A 20,777-nucleotide genomic window follows, 5' to 3' on the forward strand; every position below is an offset into this window, starting at 1 on the left:
GCAGGCAGTCCCGCCGGCGCTTGTTTGAGCGGCTGGAGCAGGAAAAGCAGAGATTGAAGAAGCACGACAGCCGTTGGATGGACATCCAACAGTCACTGCTCTCGTGTGCATTATTTCTAATAATGTACATCCCATTTGCTAATTCTTAAGACTTTTTTTGGAGCCCATCTTCTTTTTGTTAGCATTACAACCCATATTGTGGCCATGGTTAAAAAGTATATGAATATTTTTCATATTTTGGTGCGGTCAACTGTTTTTAATCCCAAAATATCGATTCACATTCAAACTATTTTGAAAAATAATTTATATAAATATAAAATCCAAATAATTGTCCAAGCATAAAAATCAATGGAATTTAAAATCTTGTAATGAAAAAAAATTGAAACTAATTCCTGGTTTGATGTGTTTTAAAAATGTACAACCCATTTCTGGGCAAACCGAATGAAACTCTCCTCGTTTTGAAAGATTTGCAGCCTAGCAGGGCTGATAAAGCAAGTAGGCCTCATTTGGGTATTTCTTTTAAAAAATAGAACTGGGCTAGCCATTTTCAGGAAGAAAAAAACACAACTGGGCTCATGATGTGGTAAACATAAATAAAACCCTGGCTAGACGGGCCACAGCCCCCGCACAGCCCCATTGTTACCTTGATCCATCGCTAAAACTAGTATAAATAACAACTGCTTGTTCCTCAAAAAAAATGGCGCGACCTGCTGGGTCCCTGGTGTCAGCCGCTCGTAGTGTAATTCTCTCGTTTATTGACTACGTTGACAATGGCGTGAGCCCCAGATGTCCAACCATTAGGAGGAACCATATTTTTGGGCTTGTAATATAGAGGCACTTGCTTGCGTACTGCCATGACGCTGGTGGGTCCCTACTGTCATCCTCTCCACGTACAGTCATATCCTTGTTCCTCTCGGTTGTTGACGACGTTGACAGCGCAAGAGGGCAGCGCACTGTGCACGGTGAGCGAACCAAGGCCGCAAGGCGGAGGACGACGACGAGGCCTCGGACGGAACGAACAGGAGCCGTGGAAGATGCGCCGGTCCAGTCGCAGGCGGAGGGGAGTACGAGGGCCGACTGGTTCGGGTGCGGGTGCATGTTGGGGCTGACGTCGCTGGAGAATAACAGGACGTGTGGGGGAATCGAGGGAGGGACTGGACAACGTTGGAGGGTACGTACGGTAGGGCGGCGGAGGCGCAGCCAACTATGGGAGGCGGGAGCTGGTGGAGCCGATGGGGTGGTTTGGTTTGGGTGGGTGGAGGAAGAAGAAGACAAGAGATAGAAGATACATGACAGATGTTGGATGTCAATCCAACGGCTGGTAGGCAGAATCGTTTGTTGACTGGCTAGTAAGTCGACACCACCTTGGATAGGCTATTTCCTCGCGGGTCCCAAATGTCAGAATCCAAATCTGCCACGGTCATGCAGCCCTTCCTATGAAAATTTACAGCCCATTTGATGTGCTAGTTAGAAATAAGTTTGTGGGTGTTGGTGGGGGCTAATCACTTGGCTTCTGTAATGCACAGTGAGCTCAAGCAGCCGGCGAGAGTGATGTTATTTCCCTTGGTTGGGATTTGTTAGTTGTTATAATATTTCACTCTAAATTGAACGACTGGCAAGCCATTTTCCTTGCTTCAAAGAAAATATGACAGTCTCATCCGAGTTGAAAAGGGCAAGAACATCTAACTCCAGCTTACAAACAGTACAAAAGCACGAGGGTTAATTGTTCATCAGGTTTACAAAAAAACCCAGGTTGAAAAGGGCAACAACATCTAACTCCAGCACTGTTTTTGGCAGTCACAGTCAAATGGATCGGTCAGGTCCATAGAATGAACATCCTGGGTCATAAAATTTACTGGATTATGACCACAATATGTTGTAAATAGAAGCCCGACACGTTCAGAAGCTCTTTTGCCCACCTGAAACTCCTTTTTTGCTCTTCCACATACCCATCCATCAAAACCATGCTGCTGATAAACTAAAGCCTGATGGACAATAGTAACCTCGCATTCAGCAGGAAGAATGTGACAAATGTAGTGTTTGCACGGTTGGCTACATATCGTTCTAGCGTTATTGTCTTCAATCGAATCTCATGAGAAGTGAGAAAATCCCGATGCTTATGAATCCACTGATTGGTTATAACTTTCTTACCCCGTCATGTTGCCTGAATAGACATGAAGATAGAAAACAGTTAAGGTCTAAAAAAAGGAGTGTCGAAAGAGCAACAGCTGAACGGTTAATTATAGTATACTATATGCGGGCTTCCAATGTGCGTGAAATTATCACCTTTACATACAACTTCTCTAGACATGGAAAGCATTGCAGCAAGCCAATAATCTTGTTCAGATCAAAACTATTCATTTGGATATATAAGATCTTGACAGAATCCAGCACCATTGATAGGCCATCCATGGAGAAACTCTTCATTGAGCATAGAACATAATATTAGTACAAAATGTGTACTCCAAGATGACATATAACTTATGCGCAGAAATTTAAAATGCAGCTTATGGTTACAAGTGTAGATGATAATGTAAAGTACATGAAGAACTATGGAGCCAAACACCATATTGAAATGAGCACACAGATCATGTATTACACCCAAGGTCTCCAGTTTAGGTGCAGAGAGGACGGTTATTTGCAACGGTGAATAACTAGAATCAATGATCAACGTTTGAAGTGAAGGGGCATCTTGGATGATGAGCTGCCTTCCATGAAAACAAATTCCAATTCTTACAAGGTTAGGCGACTTTATTTGGAGACAACCGATTCTAACTTTGAAAACAAGCACCAAGCACTCCAGGGCAGGGCAACTGGAGTGGATGATGCTGTGCAATGAGGCCTCCGATATACAAACCCGCATAAGTGAAAGTTTCTTCAGAAATGGGAGTCGAAGGTTTAGTACTGGATTGTCTGGTAGGTCTCACAGCGCAAAGGTGGTGGTGTGGAGAGAGGAGGAAAACCGTGAGATGGACATCGGTGTTGAGGGCACAGGTAGATGGCATTCGGTATCTGGTAGGTGATTTCCAGGGGAATAGTAGAACTCAAGCAGCTGTAGTTCTGTGAATTCAGGGAATTTCAGCTAGGCATCCACCGTGCAGGGCATGGTATGCTTGCTCAGGTAGTATGACGGGATGCAGAGGCTTTGAACGGAGCCCTGGTGGGAGGAGATGATGGCTCTGGGGATTTCAAAATCATTGAAGAGAGATAGCTGACGACAGTCGAGATTAAGGGGCACGGCGTGCCATAGAGGGCGCCACCAAATTGAGAGGACTTGGGTGCGGCAGTGTGGGAGTAATGGGCCATGGGTAGCCTAACCCGAGTCCCTAAACCTTTCAAGACATCGGGGCAGGCTGCGCCCCTCAGAACCTCAAGATGAAGCGCCGCCTTCTGATGGCTGGCTGGCCCAAGCGGCCGGCTTCCAGAAGGCGGCTAAGCTCCAGAAGGCGGCACCAAGACGGGCCGACTCCTCACAGGTGGCCTCCCGAGAGGCCGGCTTCTAGCAGGCGGCCCACAGCAACCTCAGAGTCTGCGCCCCCATTAAAAAGACAAGACAGGGTGAGGCTATAGTGTAGCCCATCACCCCCATATCCAGGGCTGGGCGTGGCCATAGTGCGCCGTACAGGCGGAGATCTCTGCCCGGCGTGGCACTGTCGCCACTCCGCCCCTGATGTCGCTGCTGGCAGGCGAAGCCCTGTTCCCACGATGGCCTGTCGGTACGGCCTGCAGGCGGTGGGCCCTACCAGGCAGCGAGACCCCGGAAGATGGCAGAAGCCTCACCAGTCGGACCCGAGGGAGGCCGGCTTCTAGCAGGCAGCCCGTTCCTTCCTCAGGGCCCGCGCACCATTAACTAGATAAGACCCGGTGTGGCTACAGTGATCTCCCGCCAGGCGGTGGGACTGTAGCCACGCTCCCCCGACCAAGCATGCGTCATTAGCATCACGGCAACAGTAATTAGCAGCCGGCAAGACCCGCGAGCGGTGGGAGCGGCCTGTCGCCTCCGTACCAGACCATTCGGCGGGGCCCACCAGGCAGTGGGCCCCAGCAGCCGACGGAGCAGCCGGTGACCAGAGGCACTGACAGCCGGGTCCTACCCCGGCCAGATTACCATTTTACCCCTGGGGGGTAGGCCTATATAAACCCCCAGGGCACACATGTAAAGGGTTGGAAGCTGTTAGAATTAGACTTACACATAGGGGGAGAAGAGGCAAGCCTGGCCTCCTTCTACCTCTAGCAAATAGCTCAAGGAGCACATCTGTACCCACTAGTGTCTTAGTGATCATGCGGAGACCCCGCAGAGCAGGACTAGGGGTGTTATCTCCAAGGAGAGCCCCGAACCTGGGTAAAGTGTGCCGACGTTCGTGTATATGCCTCATCCCGCTTCCAGGCACCGGCGACGTTCTACTCGCTCCCACCATGATAAGCCATCCATTGGCATATGTCGCACCCAACCCCTGAATTTTGGCGCCCACCGTGGGGCGAGATGCACCGTCTTCCGGAGACCTGTTCTGGACGGGAACCTTGTTCCTTCCTGGCGAGCGCAGCCAGCCCGGCACGCCAGACGGCGTCTGCGCCGATACGCTGACGGAGTGGAGGTCGCCTGCGTAGCGAGCTGCCTCGCCGATCTTGTTGGCGAGTTCTGCCTCTCCGACGAGCCCGAGCCTGACGTGGGCACAGAAGGCCCCGAGAGCCGCCTCGTGAGCCTCCTCGATCAGCTCCACGTCGCCAGCGAGCCTGCTGCAGACTTGGACTCGGTTGGCTCCACCGACCCGATGTTGGTCGACTCCGACACGGCGTCGCTTGATGCGTTCCCCACCAACGTGGTGGTCTACGACGAGCCGCTTCCTCGCGCGGACAACGACGGCAGCACCGTCACGGAAATGCTCGTCATTAGGCACGGCGAGCACTCTGGCGGAGGTGGCCAGGATCCGTTGCAGGCGGTGATGGAAGACCTGACTGCGCTGATCCCGGAAGACACCGATGCTGAGACACTGGAGGCACGCCGTGTCCGGCTCGTCGAGAGCGCCAACCGGCTGGCCAGCATGAGACGCCTTACGGAGGCCTACCAGCGGAGATGGACCGTGCTGTCAGTAGCACGCCAACTCCTGGTGGGCCTAGCCGCATTGGCCTAATCCGGCAGCATGGCGCAACAATCGCCAGCATGTTCAGGACAGATCGTCCCGCCTACCGCATGCCCGCAGAGAACATACAAGCTGCCCAGGCGGTAGCGGACGAGCTCGACAAGCTCGAGGGCGAGGAGCATCACCACATGACGGAACGCGTCCAGCAGCTCCTCGACGCGGCTGCTAAGTAGCAAGAGGCCGGTTGCCGCACTGAAGCACCCAACCGGCGAAATGACGATCCACCTCCTCGCCGGGACCAAGGCGCGACATCTCGGATGCCGACTGGTGGCGTCCGCGATAGAAGAGACAAGGAGCCGGTTGCCAGCCGCAGCCGGACTCACATCACCATTGAGCGCGACCAAGATGGCCGCCCAAGAGCAGTGCGGCGACGAGACGACTGTCTGCCTCCCCCTCACCGCAGGGAGAGGCACATTTCCCTGCCGCCTGTTGACCACCCGACTCTCAGCGACCGCCTTAGTCATCGAGAAGGAGTCGGAGAGAACGACGCCCGCCACCGGATCGACCGCCTCAACTGATCCCTGGCGCTAGAAGAAGAAGACGAGCTGGGTCCGCCTTGCTTTGGCCCCCGCATCCGAGATGAGCCCTTCCCTAAAGGGTTCACTCTCCCGAGAGATACGCCCATGTACACCGGCTCCGTGAAGCCGGAGAACTGGCTGGTCGACTACTCCACACCCGTCAGCATCGCCAACGACAACAAGCGCGTTGCGATGAAGTACGTCCCGCTCATGCTCTAGGGCACAGCCTGGACGTGGCTGAACAGCCTGAAGCCTCGCAGCATCAACAACTGGGTTGATTTCACTGAAGCCTTCATTCGCAACTTCACCAACATGTACAAGCGGCCACCCAAGCCTCGCCAGCTCTCCTTGTGCATCCAAGGCCCCAACGAGTCGACTCGCGACTACCTCACGCGCTGGGTCGAGCTGCGCAACTCTTGCGGGCGTGCACGAGGTGCAGGCCATCGAGTACTTCACTGCCGGGTGCCGAGAGGGCACCCTCCTCAAGCACAAGCTTCTCTGCGATGAGCCGGCGACCCTCGATGAACTGTTGATCATAGCAGACAAGTACGCCATGACCGACTCCTCCATGAAGGCGGAGATCCAAGTCAATGTGTCGGGCAAGGTGGCCCCTCAAGCTCCTCGGACCCCGACTGATGACACCAGTCGGCGACAGCAACCGAACGACAACAAGCGCAAGGCCATGCAGCAGGCTTCCACGAGCTGGCAGGTGGCGGCAGTCAAAGACCACCTGCCGGAGGGGCAGCCTCCTCCCAAACGCTAGAAGGGCGGCACGCCCAATTGGTTGCCTGCCTTCTCGTACCAGCAGACTCTCAATGCACCCTGCAAGTTCCACAGCGCCGTGAAGCCGTCCAACCACACCACTCAGAAGTGCCACTGGCTCACCAGGGTCGCCAAGGGTGATGGACTCCAGCCTCCTCCACCTGCCGGCCCGCCGCCTCCTCCTCCTCAGCAGCCGACAGTTCAGCCAGTCGGCGCGATACAAGATGAATATCCTGAAGAGCATGGGGCTTATGTCGTGTTCACCAGCATGGCCGACGACAGGCACAGTAGACGGCAGCGGCAACAAGAAGTAAATGCAGTGGCGTTAGAGACCCCGAGTTCATGCATTGGTCTGAGAGCCTATCAGCTAGAGCAGAGCTGACCACCCGAAGGTGATGCCTTCTCCCAGCTCTTCTGCTCTGTTGTTGGATGCCACCTTTGCCACGGAGAGGCGGGCTGCTCGCTTCTCCCGAGTTCTGATAGATCGCGGTAGCAGCATCAACATCCTGTATAAAGATACTATGGAGAAGTTGGGAATCAAGCAGAGACGTCTTCAGCCCAGCCGGACAATATTCCATGGCATAGTTCCTGGCCTTTCCTACTCACCAATCGGCAAGACACAGATCGACGTCCTCTACGGAGACAAAGAACACTTTCACCGAGAGCCAGTCTGGTTTGAGGTGGTGGACCTTGAGAGCCCCTACAATGCGCTACTTGGCCGGCCTGCTCTGGCCAAGTTCATGGCGGTCCCCCACTATGCCTACCACAAGATGAAGACGCCAAGCACCAAGGGAATCCTAACCATAACCGGGGACTACAAGAAGTCGTCCGCCTATGCAGCAAATAGCAGCCGGCTAGCCGAGTCCCTCGTGATTGCGGCCGAGAAGCGGCTCCTGGACCGGGTTGTGGCAATGGCAGGCAAGCAGCCGGAGATGTCGCCCAATCCCAAGGAGTCGGAAGCCGAGGGCTCGTTCAAGCCGACGAAAGAAACGAAGAAGATACCCTTGGACCCGGAGCACCCGGAGAGGCACGCTGTCATAGGTGCAAACCTTGACAGCAAATAGGAAAGCGAGCTCGTCGATTTCCTCCGTGAGAATCGGGACATCTTTGCATGGTCTCCCAAGGACATGCCGGGTGTTCCGACGGATTTCGCCGAGCACAAGCTACATGTCTGGTCTGATGCCAAGCCAGTCAGGAAACCCTTGCGCTGCTTGTCGGAAGAGAAGAGAAGAGTTGTTGGAGAAGAGATAGCCCGACTTCTAGCAGCCGGCTTCATCATGGAGGTGTTCTTTCCAGAATGGTTAGCCAACCCAGTACTAGTGCTGAAGGAGAACAAGTAGTGGCGCATGTGTATTGATTATACAACCTCAACAAAGCTTGTCCCAAAGACCCCTTTGCGTTACCAAGAATCGACCAAGTGATAGACTCCACAGATGGATGCGAGCTGTGGAGTTTTTTGGATGCATACTCAGGGTATCATCAGATCAAGCTGAACCCAACTGACAGGATGAAGACCGCCTTCATCACGCCATTCAGAGCCTTCTGTTACTTGACCATGACGTTCGGCTTGAGAAATATCGGCGCCATGTTTCAGCGTTGCATGCAGAAGTGTCTCCTCAAGCAACTCGGCAGAAACACCCACGTCTATGTGGACGATGTTGTGGTGAAGATGGAGAAGCATGGAACGCTGCTAGAAGACCTCAAGGAGACCTTCGAAAAATTGCGCCGATTCCAGATCAAGCTCAACCCGGAGAAATGCGTCTTTGGAGTACCAGCCGGCCAGCTTCTTGGCTTCCTGGTCTCAGAGCGCGGAATAGAATGCAACCCTGTGAAGATCAAGGCCATCGAGAGGATGGAGGTGCCCACCCGACTGCTGGATGTGCAAAAATTCACCGGCTGCTTGGCATCCATCAACCATTTCATCAGTCGGCTGGGCGAGAAGGCTCTTCCCCTGTACCAGCTCATGAAGAAGACCACTTTTTTCAAGTGGAACGACAAGGCGGATGAAGCTTTTCTCCAGCTAAAGAAGATGTTGACCACTCCGCCTGTCTTGGAGGCTCCGACTCCTAAGGAGCCCATGCTCCTCTATATCGCCGCTACCAGTGAGGTGGTCAGCACAGTCATAGTTGTGGAGCGCAAGGAAGAAGGCAAAGCATTACCAGTCCAGAGGCCGATGTATTACCTGAGTGAAGTGTTTTCCACCTCCAAGCAGAACTACCCCCACTACCAGAAGATGTGCTACAGCGTGCACTTTGTCGCCAAGAAACTGAAGCCACATTTTCAAGAGCACCCAATCACTGTGGTCTGCACTGCCCCAATTGCTGAGATCATTGGAAGCTGGGATGCTTCAGGCCGAGTGGCCAAATGGGCCATAGATTTGGCCATACAACATCTACTACCAGCCTCGCACCGCCATCAAGTCACAAGCACTGGCCAACTTCCTCGTCGACTGGGCCGAGATCCAGTACCTGCCGCCAGCGCCAGACTCCACCCATTGGTGAATGCACTTTGATGGTTCCAATATACGCACCGGTTTGGGAGCCGACTCTGTCCTCACCTCTCCCAAAGGCGACAAGCTCAGATATGTGCTGCAAATCCATTTTGCCGCCTCCAACAACATTGCTGAATACGAAGCACTCATTCACGGTTTCAGCTTGACAAGGAACTTGGCATTCGCCGGATCCTGTGCAAGTAGCAGTCCTAGCAGTCGAAGAAATTGCAGCACCTTCCTGGGCTCAGCCCATCCTCAACTTTCTGGTGAACAAAGAGCTGCCGACTGACGAGATCTCGGCCCGGCAAGTGCAACGTCGGGCAGCAAAATACACCATCGCCAACAGAGAACTTGTGAGGTGCAGTGTCACTGGTGTTTACCAGCGCTGCGTGGAGCCAGAGCAAGGCCAAGCAATCCTCAAAGATAACCATCAAGGCGAGTGTGGTCACCATGCCGCTTCAAGATCACTTGTGGCCAATGCTTTCCGCCACGGTTTTTTCTGGCCGACTGCTCTAGAAGACGCCAAAGACTTGGTCCAGAAATGCAAAGGGTGCCAGAAGTTCCGCTCCAAGCCACATCGGCTGGCTTCTGCACTCAAGACCATCCCCATTGCTTGGCCCTTCGCTGTCTAGGGGCTGGATATGGTGGGACCATTTAAGATAGCACGCGGTGCCATGACTCATCTGCTTGTCGCGGTGGACAAGTTCACCAACTATATAGAAGCAAAGCCACTTAAGAAGTTGAACGGTCCGACTGATGTGACCTTCATCTCCGACATCACCATCCGGTATGGCATACCACACAGCATCATCACCGACAATGGCACAAACTTTGCCATAGGCGCCTTGGCCCGTTTCTGGGCGACGCAGGGCATCCTACTGGACCTAGCGTTCGTTGCCCATCCGCAGTCAAACGGCCAGGTGGAGCGAGCAAACGGCCTCATTTTGTCCGAGATCAAGCCCCAACTGGTCGAGCCTCTAGAGCGGTCGACTGTCTGTTGGCTCGACGAGCTACCGGCCGTCCTCTGGAGCCTACGCACAACTCCGAACAAGTCAACTGGCTTCACGCCTTTCTTCCTCGTCTACGGTGCCAAAGTCGTCATCCCGACGAACATAGAATTCGACTCCCCTCGAGTCACCATGTACACCGAAGAGGAGGCAAAAGAAGCACGAGAAGACGGCGTCGATTTGCTGGAAGAGGGCCGGCTGTTGGCACTCAGCCGATCCACCATCTACCAGCAGAGCCTGCGCCGATACTACAACCGGAAGGTCAAGCCAAGATCCTTCCAAGAGGGAGACCTTGTGCTCCGGCTGATCCAGCGAACATCCGGCCAGCACAAGCTCTCGGCACCTTGGGATGGCCCCTTCATCATCAACAAGGTGTTGGGCAATGACTCCTACTACATGATCGATGCTCAGAAGCCTCGAGCACGCAAAAGAGACGACTCCAGCAAGGAGACGGAGCGACCATGGAATGCAAATCTCCTCCGAAGGTTTTACAGTTGATGCAGTATGTACCACACCAACTTTGGTATTAAGTACAAAAACTCCGGGTCCCCCGAGAAGAGCTCGGGGACTACCCTCTTTTATCTATATGATAAGTATTATGCCTATGAATGTGTTATTTCGTTAGTCCGCATGGCACCGGGTTTGACCAGTCGACCCGGGGACTCGCCGCCTTGTACTATGTAATGCTTCCTGCAGCCGGACAAGTAATGTGTTGGCACTTAAACCTTCTCCTGCCGGAAGCCGCAGCTCGCAGAGCGACTGTCCGGTGGGCAGGAGTTAAGGCAAAAAGGGTGTCCGCATAAAAAATGGCTAAGGACCCAAAGCATGCACATAGTCCAAGCCGGCCTCCCGCTTCGCCGACCAGCTGCCGAGCAGCCGGCCGGCCGGCTTCTACTTAACTTGCTAAACACTCTAATCGGCTAAGTACTTGCCTTCCCAAAAGCAGCCAAGTACTTGACCCAGCCACAGTCCACAGAGCGGCTGTTTGGCTGGCAAGACGGCAGCTCTGGGAAGGCGGGAATGGAAAAAAATCCAAGGAGCAGAAAGCAAGGAAAGATAGAACTCGGCGAGCATATTTACATATCAAAAGGCTCTTGGCCAGCATTCAACAGAGTTTAAAATACACCCCGCAGGTGGAATTGTGCAAATTTAACAAAGTTTGTCGAGACTAGTAAAGCAGGAAAAGTAAAGGTAAGACGGCAGCCTAGGGAGCAGCTGAGGGGGCAGGCTGGTTGGCGTAGTCGGTGGTGCCGGTTGGTGGAGTGGACGGCTGGTCAGTCTCCGCTTGGTCGCCTCCAGCAGCAGTCGGCATGCTCGAGCGCAGCTTGTTGCTTGAGGCGCGATCAAGCTAAGGCTGGCCGTTCGCTCCGACCTCTGGCGCCTCCTCTTCACTTTCCTCGTCCTCCTCGCCTTCTCCTTCGTCGCTGGAGTCGATCACTTCGGCCGAGTCCTCGCCATCCTCCGGGTTCAGCCCGAACCACTCTGGCGGCGCCTCGGTGTCATTCTCAGCCAGCTCCGGGACGAAGATGCTGGTGTTGGTGTACTAGGCGATCACCGCTGCCTGCTGGACAAGTTCACGCTCCACCGCCACCAGCTCCTCTTTTGCTTCCAGTCGAAGCGTGGCCAACTAGGCTAGATTCAACCCAGGGTACCACGCTTTGACGAACTCCAAGGCCCGGATGCCCCAGCCCGGGCCGAGGAACCCTTCCAAGCCTCAAGGCGGCCGACCGCCACCTCTAGCCAGTCGGCAATCCGGTTGGGTGTACGTGGAGTCGGCATGTCTGGCCACAGGGCGGCGATCGCCTAGGTGCTGACACGCTGAAGACGGTGCATCATCCGATGAGCCGGCCGAAGACGGGCTTGGATGCTAAGAAGCTGCTTGCTAAGGGTCCAGGGGGCGTTGGCAGCAATCTGCGAACCTTCCGCCCTCCGCCCTTCGCGATCAGCCTTGATGGCCTGATTGGCAGCGCCAGAGTGACCCGGGAAGAAGTCTGCTCAGACAGAAATCAAAAGAGCCAATTAGAGACAAGAAGCCGGTTCGATCAAGCAGCCGGCAGCTCGAAGAAAGACAAAAGAGGGAAGCTCACCGTCAACCATGTCCTCAATTTTGCCGAAGTCGGTAGTCAGCAAAGCCTCCTTGTCGGTCCAAGCGGAGCGTTCGGTCTCGAACTTAGCAAGGAGGGCGGCCTCCTTTTCCTCCACCTCCTTCTGGGTTTTCTTGAGAAGCTCCGCCTGCTCCGCCAGTTGCATGACCAACCGGTCACGCTCCTTGGCCAGCTTGTTGCAGTCCGCCTCCTTGGCACGCAGCACGGTGTTGGCTTCGCCCAGCAGCTGCTCCAGGGCGGCGTTGGCCTCTGCAAAAGTAGAAGAAGAAAAGACATCAACAATCAACAAGGAGAGATATAGTTGCCGGGGAGATCCGGCCCGACTGCTCAGCAGTCGGCCCGAATCTTGGGGACTACAGCCCATGGGTGCACCAGCGCGCCCCCGTAGAGAAAGAAGTTATCACTAGCTACCAAGAAGAAGAACAGTCGCCGGGGAGATCCGGCCCGACTGCTCAGCAGTCAGCCCGAATCTCGGGGACTACAGCCCGCGGGTGCGCCAGCACGCCCCCGTGGAGAAACAAAACAAAGACTTACTCCAGCTTTCCGACAAGCCGGCAGCTCGTTGATTCAGCTCCTGGACATTGCAGTTGAAGGCGGCAGCGCGAAGGTTATGATAATCCTGCAGTGAAGATATCAGAAAATGTTAGTACTCGGAGCTCGCCAATTAAAGTTCCGAGCCGCCTGCTTAGTAGCCGGCCCGAAACTCGGGGACTACACCCAGTGGGTGTGTTGGCGCGCCCCCACAGAGAAGTATAAGAAACACGAGAATCAAAGACGAAGAACCAAGAAGCATACCCGGACGGCAGCTCGCGACTTCAGGAACGCTTGGTTGCACTGCTTCAAGGCATCGGCCTCGGCTCGGAGTTTGCCTTGGACGTCCAGGATCGCCTGATTCAAAGGGCCCATCCCGCCTTCCCGCACCCACTCAGTGGGCGCGGCACTGGTCGCCTCGACATCCAGGATCGAAGAGCTCACAGCACCGGCCTCCAGCGGGCACGGCGCCGAAGCCGCCTTTGCAAACCAGCGGCGCGATGGTGTGTGGACCTCGGGAGTCGAGCTGGTCACCATCTCGTCTCCGGCTGGCGGCACCGGTGCGTCCGCCGGCTGCTTGTCTCGCGCATCTCCAGATGGTGGAGGCGAAGGCACAGCCACGTCTGGCATGATGACATCGCCGCCATCCCTCTCCATGATCGGGTGCTCGTCGCTGGCTCTGCCAGTCGGCGCCACAAACTCTGGTGGTGGCGGCACGGAGTTCAGGGGGATGACGAATAATGCCGACTGGCGGCGCGCGGCCTCTTCGGCCTACTCCTTAACCGCGGTAGTGGCCTCGGCCTCCGCCAGCTTCTTCAAGGTGGCGGCTTCCGCCTTGTCCACCTCCGCCTTCTCCAGGCGGGCGGCTTCCTGCTCCTCGCGCAGCTCCCGTGCGTTTCGCTCCTGCGCCTTCCGGAGGTCGGCGGCCGGATCGATTAGCTGGGTGGTGGTGGAGGTCTCCACCGACCCAATGATGGAAGCAGATGCCGACTTCTCAAGAGAGAGCGGGGCCCTAAGTCAAGGAAAGTAAAGTAAAGATACTCAGACAGAGTCAGCAAGAAAGAAAAGCGCAAGAAAAGATACTTACGCCGACACCATGGGAGGCGCCTTCGGGAGCTTCTTATATTTGGCCGCCGTCGCGGCGGCCTCCTTCCGCCTAGTAACGGCGGTCGGGTTCTTGGCCTTCTTCCGCGCGCTGCCGAACAAGGTGGTGCCCTGTTTACACTTTCGCGTGCCGCCTCGAGCAGCCGGCTCGGCGGAGGGGCCCGCGTCCACCTTGGCGACCCCAAGTCGGGGGCATCTACATCGCTTTCCTCCCGGGCCGGCTGGTAGTTACCACCCGGCCCCAAGATGGCGGCCGTCGCCAGGGACATGTAGATTTGCGGCCCAAAGATCGACTGTTCAAGACCAAGATCAAGACCAAGACAAGTGCCGAAAGGAAAGAGTTGAAAGAGCTTACCGCATGCGGCAGGTCGGCACGGGAGTATGGCCGCTTGCCAAACCGCCATGACCCCTCCCACAGCTTGAGGTCGGCGATCTCATTCACCATCCGGGCCACCTTGGCAGTCGGCATGTCCCTTGTGCACATCCGGATCGGGTCGCAATGCCCGCTCATCCGGCAGATCAGATGAGGCCAGCCTTGGAGCGGGAGAACCCGGCGCTGAACGAAGGCGACCAGCAAGTCAGATGCCACGAGGCCCTCCGCCTCCGTCAGCACCCGGAGCCGGTTGATGGCGGCAGTGGCGTCGGCCGATAGGGGCTTCGGCTTATAGCCCCAGTTGGCCCGAGGCTCAGCTGGGGGGCCGGCTTCATAGCGCGGAAGGTTGATGAAGTCGATCGCCGGGTGGACGTTCTCCACATAGAAATATAATTTCTGCCATAGCTTCATCGACTGTGATAGCTTGATGGCGGGGAAGGCGTTCTTCGGTGATGGCTGGCACACCGCGACAAAGGCGTCGCACTGGGCTGCCACCTCCCGGACGGAGGTGTCCGATTTGGTGTAGAAGAAGGCACCCCACAACTTGATGGTGGGGAGGATGCCGAGGTAGCCCTTGCAAGCCATGACGAAGGCAGACAGCAGCGTCACAGTGTTGGGCGTCAAGTGATGCGGCTGAAGATGGTAAAACTCCATGACGGAGCAGAGAAACCCACTCGCCGGCAACCCGAAGCCACGGAGGAAATGCGAGCGGAAGATGACGCGCTCGCCTCCCTGTGGCACCGGCGAGATCTCCGTCACCGGCGGCACGCGCACCTTGACGAAGCCCGGGCCGGGCAGCCGCCACGTCGCGTGGAGGAAGGTGAGGTGGTCGTCAATCACCATCGAGCCATCCTAGTCCCCTCCCCTCTCACGCGTCATGGCGACCAAGCAGGATCGAGCAAGAGGCTTGCGGCGGGGAAGCTTAGCAGCGGCGGACTGCGGTGGTGCCTCGGCGGAGCACGACGGTGCGGCAGCAGCGAGGGGAAGATGAAGGAGGTGACGAAGATGGGGCAGGAGGGCGCGCGTGCTCCGCCGCTCCGCCGCTCCCCCTCCTCCCCCTACTTATAGCCAGGAGGGCTATGAAGCCGAGGGAGCGAGGCATGGGATCATGGGATTAACTGCGCCCAAGACCCCGCGTCCCCACGTTTACCGCGCGAGTTACTGCGCGCAGTAACTCCATGAAGAAGCTCAAGCGCCCGCCTCGGCTGCAGCGGATCCGCTCGCGTGCCGAGTCCCGGTGGTGATGGGCCCAGCCTGTTGTCACGTCCCATCACATGCGTGGGTTAGCAGGTTGGCCCGGCTGGCTGACGCCACGTGGCGTGCCCACAACAGCCGGCGGGCCTGGAGGCTTAGCTAGTACACCACCTAGTTCCCGCTGCTGCGTTCGAAGTTTCAAACAAATCCGACTGGACGTGGCCGGCTCCCGCCAGGCGGCTTGCTGGGAGTCGGACAAAGCTTCCTTCCAGAGCACCTGGGGGAGGAAACTGTTGAGGCCCCTCGGCTCCTCAGCCGCGGTGCCTCATCAGCTTCGGGGACTACTGTTGGAGTAATGGGCCACGGGTAGCCTAACCCGAGTCCCTGAACCTTTCAAGACATCAGGGAAGGTTGCGCCCCTCAGAACCTCAAGATGAAGCGCCGCCTTCTGATGGTCGGCTGGCCCAAGCGGCCGGCTGCCCGAAGGTGGCTAAGCTCCAGAAGGCGGCACCAAGACGGGCCGACTACTCACAGGCGGCCTTCCGAGAGGCCGGCTTCCAGCAGGCGGCCCACAGCGCCCTCAGAGTCTGCACCCCCATTAAAAAGACAAGACAGGGTAAGGCTACAGTGTAGCCCATCACCCCCACATCTAGGGCCTGGTGTGGCCAGAGTGCTCCGTACAGGCGGAGATCTCCGCCGGCGCGGCACTGTCGCCACTCCGCCCCTAACATCGCTGCTGGCAGGCAAAGCCCTGTTCCCACGACGGCCTGTCGGTACGGCCTGCAGGCGGCGGCCCCTACCAGGCAGCGAGAGCCCGGAAGACGGCGACAGCCTCACCAGTCGGACCTGAGGGAGGCCGGCTTCTAGCAGGCGGCTCGTTCCTTCCTCGGGGCCCGCGCACCATTAACCAATTAAGACCCGGTGTGGCTACAGTGACCTCCCACCAGGCGGCGGGACTGTAGCCACGCTCCCCTGACCAAGCATGCGTCATTAGCATCACGGCAACAGTAACCAGCAGCCGACAAGACCCGCGAGCAACGGGAGCGGCCTGTCGGCTCCGTACCAGACCAGTCGGCAGGGCCCACTAGGCGGCGGGCCCCAGCAGCTGGCGGAGAAGCCGGCGACTAGAGACACTGACAGCCGGGTCCTACCCCGGCCTAATTACCATTGTACCCCTGGGGGGTAGGCCTATATAAACCCCCCAGGGCACCCATGCAAAGGGTTTGAAGCTGTTAGAATTAGACTTACACATAGGGGGAGAAGAGGGCAAGCCTGGCCTCCTTCTACCTCTAGCAAATAGCTCGAGGAGCACATCTGTACCCACTAGTGTCTTAGTGATCATGAGGAGACCCCGCAGAGCAGGACTAGGGGTGTTATCTCCTAGGAGAGCCCCGAACCTGGGTAAAGTGCGTCGGCGTTCGTGTCTACGCCTCATCCCGCTTCCAGGCATCGGCGACGTTCTACTCGCTCCCACCATGATAAGCCATCCATTGGCATATGTCGCACCCAACCCCCGAGAGGAAGCAATCCTTGGTGGGGAGAAGCGAGATGATCTCCCCAAGGACGGCGTCCGGGAGATCGCTGATGCGGTCCACCCGAGATTCTGCGGGTTCCTGGGATCCGGTGGGGGCGGGGTCGCCGCTTCTCCCCGTGCTGCCGTTGCGGGATCTACAATAGGCGTCGCCACTGGCGGGAGCCTCATCTTCTTGGCACTGGGGTCAGCCGACTCCATTTTCCTCAAGGGCGTCGTGTCACGCTCACGGATTTGAGCAAAGTAACGAATGACGAGCCTAGTTGTAGTGCGAGTGAAGAAGAAGGTGAGCTGGGGTTTTTCTGTAGTAGTGAGGAAGAAGGGGAGCTGGGGTTTTCTGTAGGAGTGAGGTGAGAAATTTGGGGGTACGAGTGGAGCGAGCTGAGGTGAGGTGGGTGGGAGTGAGGAGGAAGAAGAACACCCAAGTTTTTTGGGGGGGCGGTGTGCTGGGTGTGGGTAGCACCTCTCATTCTGTAAATATATGGACTTTTGAATTGATTTTAATATTTACTAGGGTGGATGGGCTGTTTTGTCTTGGGCCCAGAGAAACAATTACTACTAGTACAGTGGAGACACTCTACAGCTACCCAGAAAAACAATTACTACTAGTACAGTGGATACAATAGCGCTTCTTGCTGCTCCTAGATCATCGAAACGTCTCCCTCTACTGAATGCCATTATACTTTTGTTCACCGACATCCGGGCCATGCAGCGCGTGGGCCCAAATGCCATCCACCAAATTAGAAGGCAGTATGCAGGCGGAGAGTCACCCCGGTCATAGCGCGGCAATAACAAGCCGTCGTATCACAAAACCCCACCTCCCCGCAGTCTAAGTTTGAAGGTCGAAGCAACCATCATTTCACTCTTCGCTGAATCCCCTTCTCCCTCACCGTCTTCAAGAAAGGCAACACTCGCATCTGCCACTATTCTTCTCTCCCAACAAAGGGAAGGTAAGCGGATCCGTGATGTTGGTATATTTTCGTTCAGAGAAAAAAAGAACTTTTTGTTTCATTGTCATTGAGATTGTGTTTTCCTTTCAGTGGTCTCCTAGTATTCGTCAGTTTCATGATGGATTAAGGAGAACCAGGCAAAGATCTGCCGATGTTGGAGCAGACGTGGGAGGCTGATCCCCACGAGACAGAGATCTCCAAGAAGATGGAGGCAGCCACCGAGCCGACCCTAGATACGCTCATGGCCACTACTGAGATGGTCAACGCCCCGTTTGAGGTTACCGCCCCCGTGGCACTGCAGGAGCAGTTTTCCCCCTTCGAGGATGTGTTCCCCCCCCCCCGCCCCGCTGAGCTGCCCAAGGTGATTTTCTTGTTTGCCGATCCCGATTATGTTTTTTCATCTAAGTATGTGGTGATGGATAATGCAAAAATTTATTAGCTTCGATGCCATACTATACATAGTGGTTTAAATAACTTGTATTTCTTATACTGGAAAGTAATTCAGAATTTGTTTCTATTTCAATTAGAGCCCTGATGCAAACAAGGATTGTGTGGTTATACATGTCACTCGCTAGCGGATGACCTGAATATACGTACTGGGAAAACGGAGTTTTTAGGCTATTGGATCCTGGAAGCCATTTGCGCTTATACCAATGAAGAGCTGTATTCCAGCCTCACTGTTGTCAGGCGTGTTGTCCAGGGTGTACTGAAGCACAAGAATTCAAAGCAACTCATTCGTTTGTGAGGCATACTGTTCTTGTCAAGCTTACACAGGAAGATGACGTGGCATGCCTCCACAATCAAGTTTATGAGTGGCAAGACCACAAGGTTTTCTTCATGAAGGTTCACAGGATTGAGCTGCTGCCGGACGTCCTCGATGATGTTCATGGCAAGGTTCGTCTTGTGTCTAGCCAAAATTAGATTGAGGCATGAAATACTTGCCCCAGCTAGTGTTCAATAGTAGTTTGGATTCTGTCTAATTATTCGAACCTTGCCTGTTATCAAGCCCTCTGGGCTAGTACACTGTTTGAATCCGTCTATGGGAACTGCTGCTACTTTTGTATGCCCGTGAATCATCGGAATTGTTGCCGAAACAGATGCATCCTCACTAGTTTTATCATACGAGCAGTGTGTGTTTTGATGAATTAGAGTACTCGTTTGAGAACGGTGCACCGACGTATACATAAGTACTTGTAAACACTGTTGGTGCTACCCCACTTGTAAGCAGTTGTGCAAAACACGACACATTGGCTCAGCTCGCTTCAACACTAGGCTATCGACCAGCTAACAATCAACAATTTGTTGTCTGACATATAAGCAACCATGTATCTTGTTACAGTGGTTCATGCAGTTAACTGAGGCCACAATGTAAATTCCAAACGTTCACACGCTAGTCCAACGTTCATGTGGAATACTCACATTAAACTTGGCTTCATAAAAAACTTGAAAAGCATAAGTTAAGCAATTTTATACATCTCAATGATTCATAGAACATAACAAACATATAATAGTTCACAGCAAAAGACAAAGTTGTGAGAAGGTTTACAAATCAGGAAAAAACAAGCAAGGCTTCTCTGAGCAAAGGGCCTCCCGGCAGGCTTAAATTTCCTGGAGTTCACTCTAGTTTTTTCTTGTTGCCACCATCCAGGGTTAGGTTCTCTCATTCCAGAATAACCAATTATAATTGTGTTCTCAGCTGGAATGCTGAACTGAACCATGTAGTGTATTGCCCAGCTGAAATTCTTGTGCATTCCACTAAATTTAAGCACCACTATTTGTAGAAATAAGCATACCACAATGCCTCTTGTCTGCGCAACTGTCCAAAAAACCGCCGTGCAGCCGTGCCAACTAGTCCTTGGTCCATGGATGAACTGGTAGAAAGTGCATTCCGGACTAGGATGCAGTTGTTTTCGCTCGTCCCTACACTGCAATCAGGAAGTAAAACGTACGAATCAACTTTTTTTATATTGTGTTGGTCATTCTACCTAGTAAGTACCAATGTAGGAATACTTGGAAGACGGGTGTCGGTGTCAAAACCGGCAGATCTCGGGTAGGGGGTCTCGAACTCTGCATCTAAGGCGGACTGTAACAGGAGGCGGGGGACACAATGTTTACCCAGGTTCGGGCCCTCTCGATGGAGGTAATACCCTACTTCCTGCTTGATTGATCTAGATGATATTAGTATTACAAGAGTTGATCTACCACGAGATCATAGAGGCTAAACCCTAGAAGCTAGCCTATGATTATGATTGTCGTTGTCCTACGGACTAAACCCTCTGGTTTATATAGACACCGGAGGGGGCTAGGGTTACACAGAGTCGGTTACAAGGGAGGAGATCTACATATCCGAATTGCCAAGCTTGCCTTCCACGCAAAGGAGAGTCCCACCCGGACACGGGACGAAGTCTTCAATCCTGTATCTTCATAGTCCAACAGTCCGGCCAAAGTATATAGTCCGGCTGTCCAAGGACCCCCTAATCCAGGACTCCCTCAGTAGGCCCTGAACCAGGCTTCAATGACGATGACTCCTGTGCGCAGATTGTCTTCGGCATTGCAAGGCGGGTTCCTCCTCCGAATACTCCATAGAAGAATTTGAACACAAGGATCATGTCTGGCTCTACAAAACAGATTCCACATACCACCGTAGAGAGTGTAATATTCGACAAATCTAATCTGCCGACAACTTTTCATAACATGACATCCTGCCATGGTCCGGTCATTATTCGAACCGTTTTTCACAACCAGCTACTGCACATATTGCGAGGCGGTTATCTTGGCATGTCTTGTTGAAGCAGAGATCGTGTCCCCTTATCACGGGATTCTCATCAATACGGGTGTGGGTAACCTAACCGCGCCATCAATCACGGCGCTTGGGGAATAAGCGAGTTTACGAAGCAGGTGGGGAGGCGCACAGTTTCTACCGCCCTTATAAAGGGACAAGGACTCCTCCTTTTCACCCACGCCTTCTTCCCTGCCCATCCATTTTCGCGCACTCGAGCTCCAGCGCCCAAGTTCTCATTTTCTCCGCAAAACCATTCCAAACATGTCCTGAGCGGGGGGCAAGTGGATG

Source organism: Triticum urartu, chromosome 5A (genome assembly GCF_056163025.1).
Source record: "Triticum urartu cultivar PI428250 chromosome 5A, HENAU_Tu73, whole genome shotgun sequence".
NCBI lineage: Eukaryota > Viridiplantae > Streptophyta > Magnoliopsida > Poales > Poaceae > Triticum > Triticum urartu.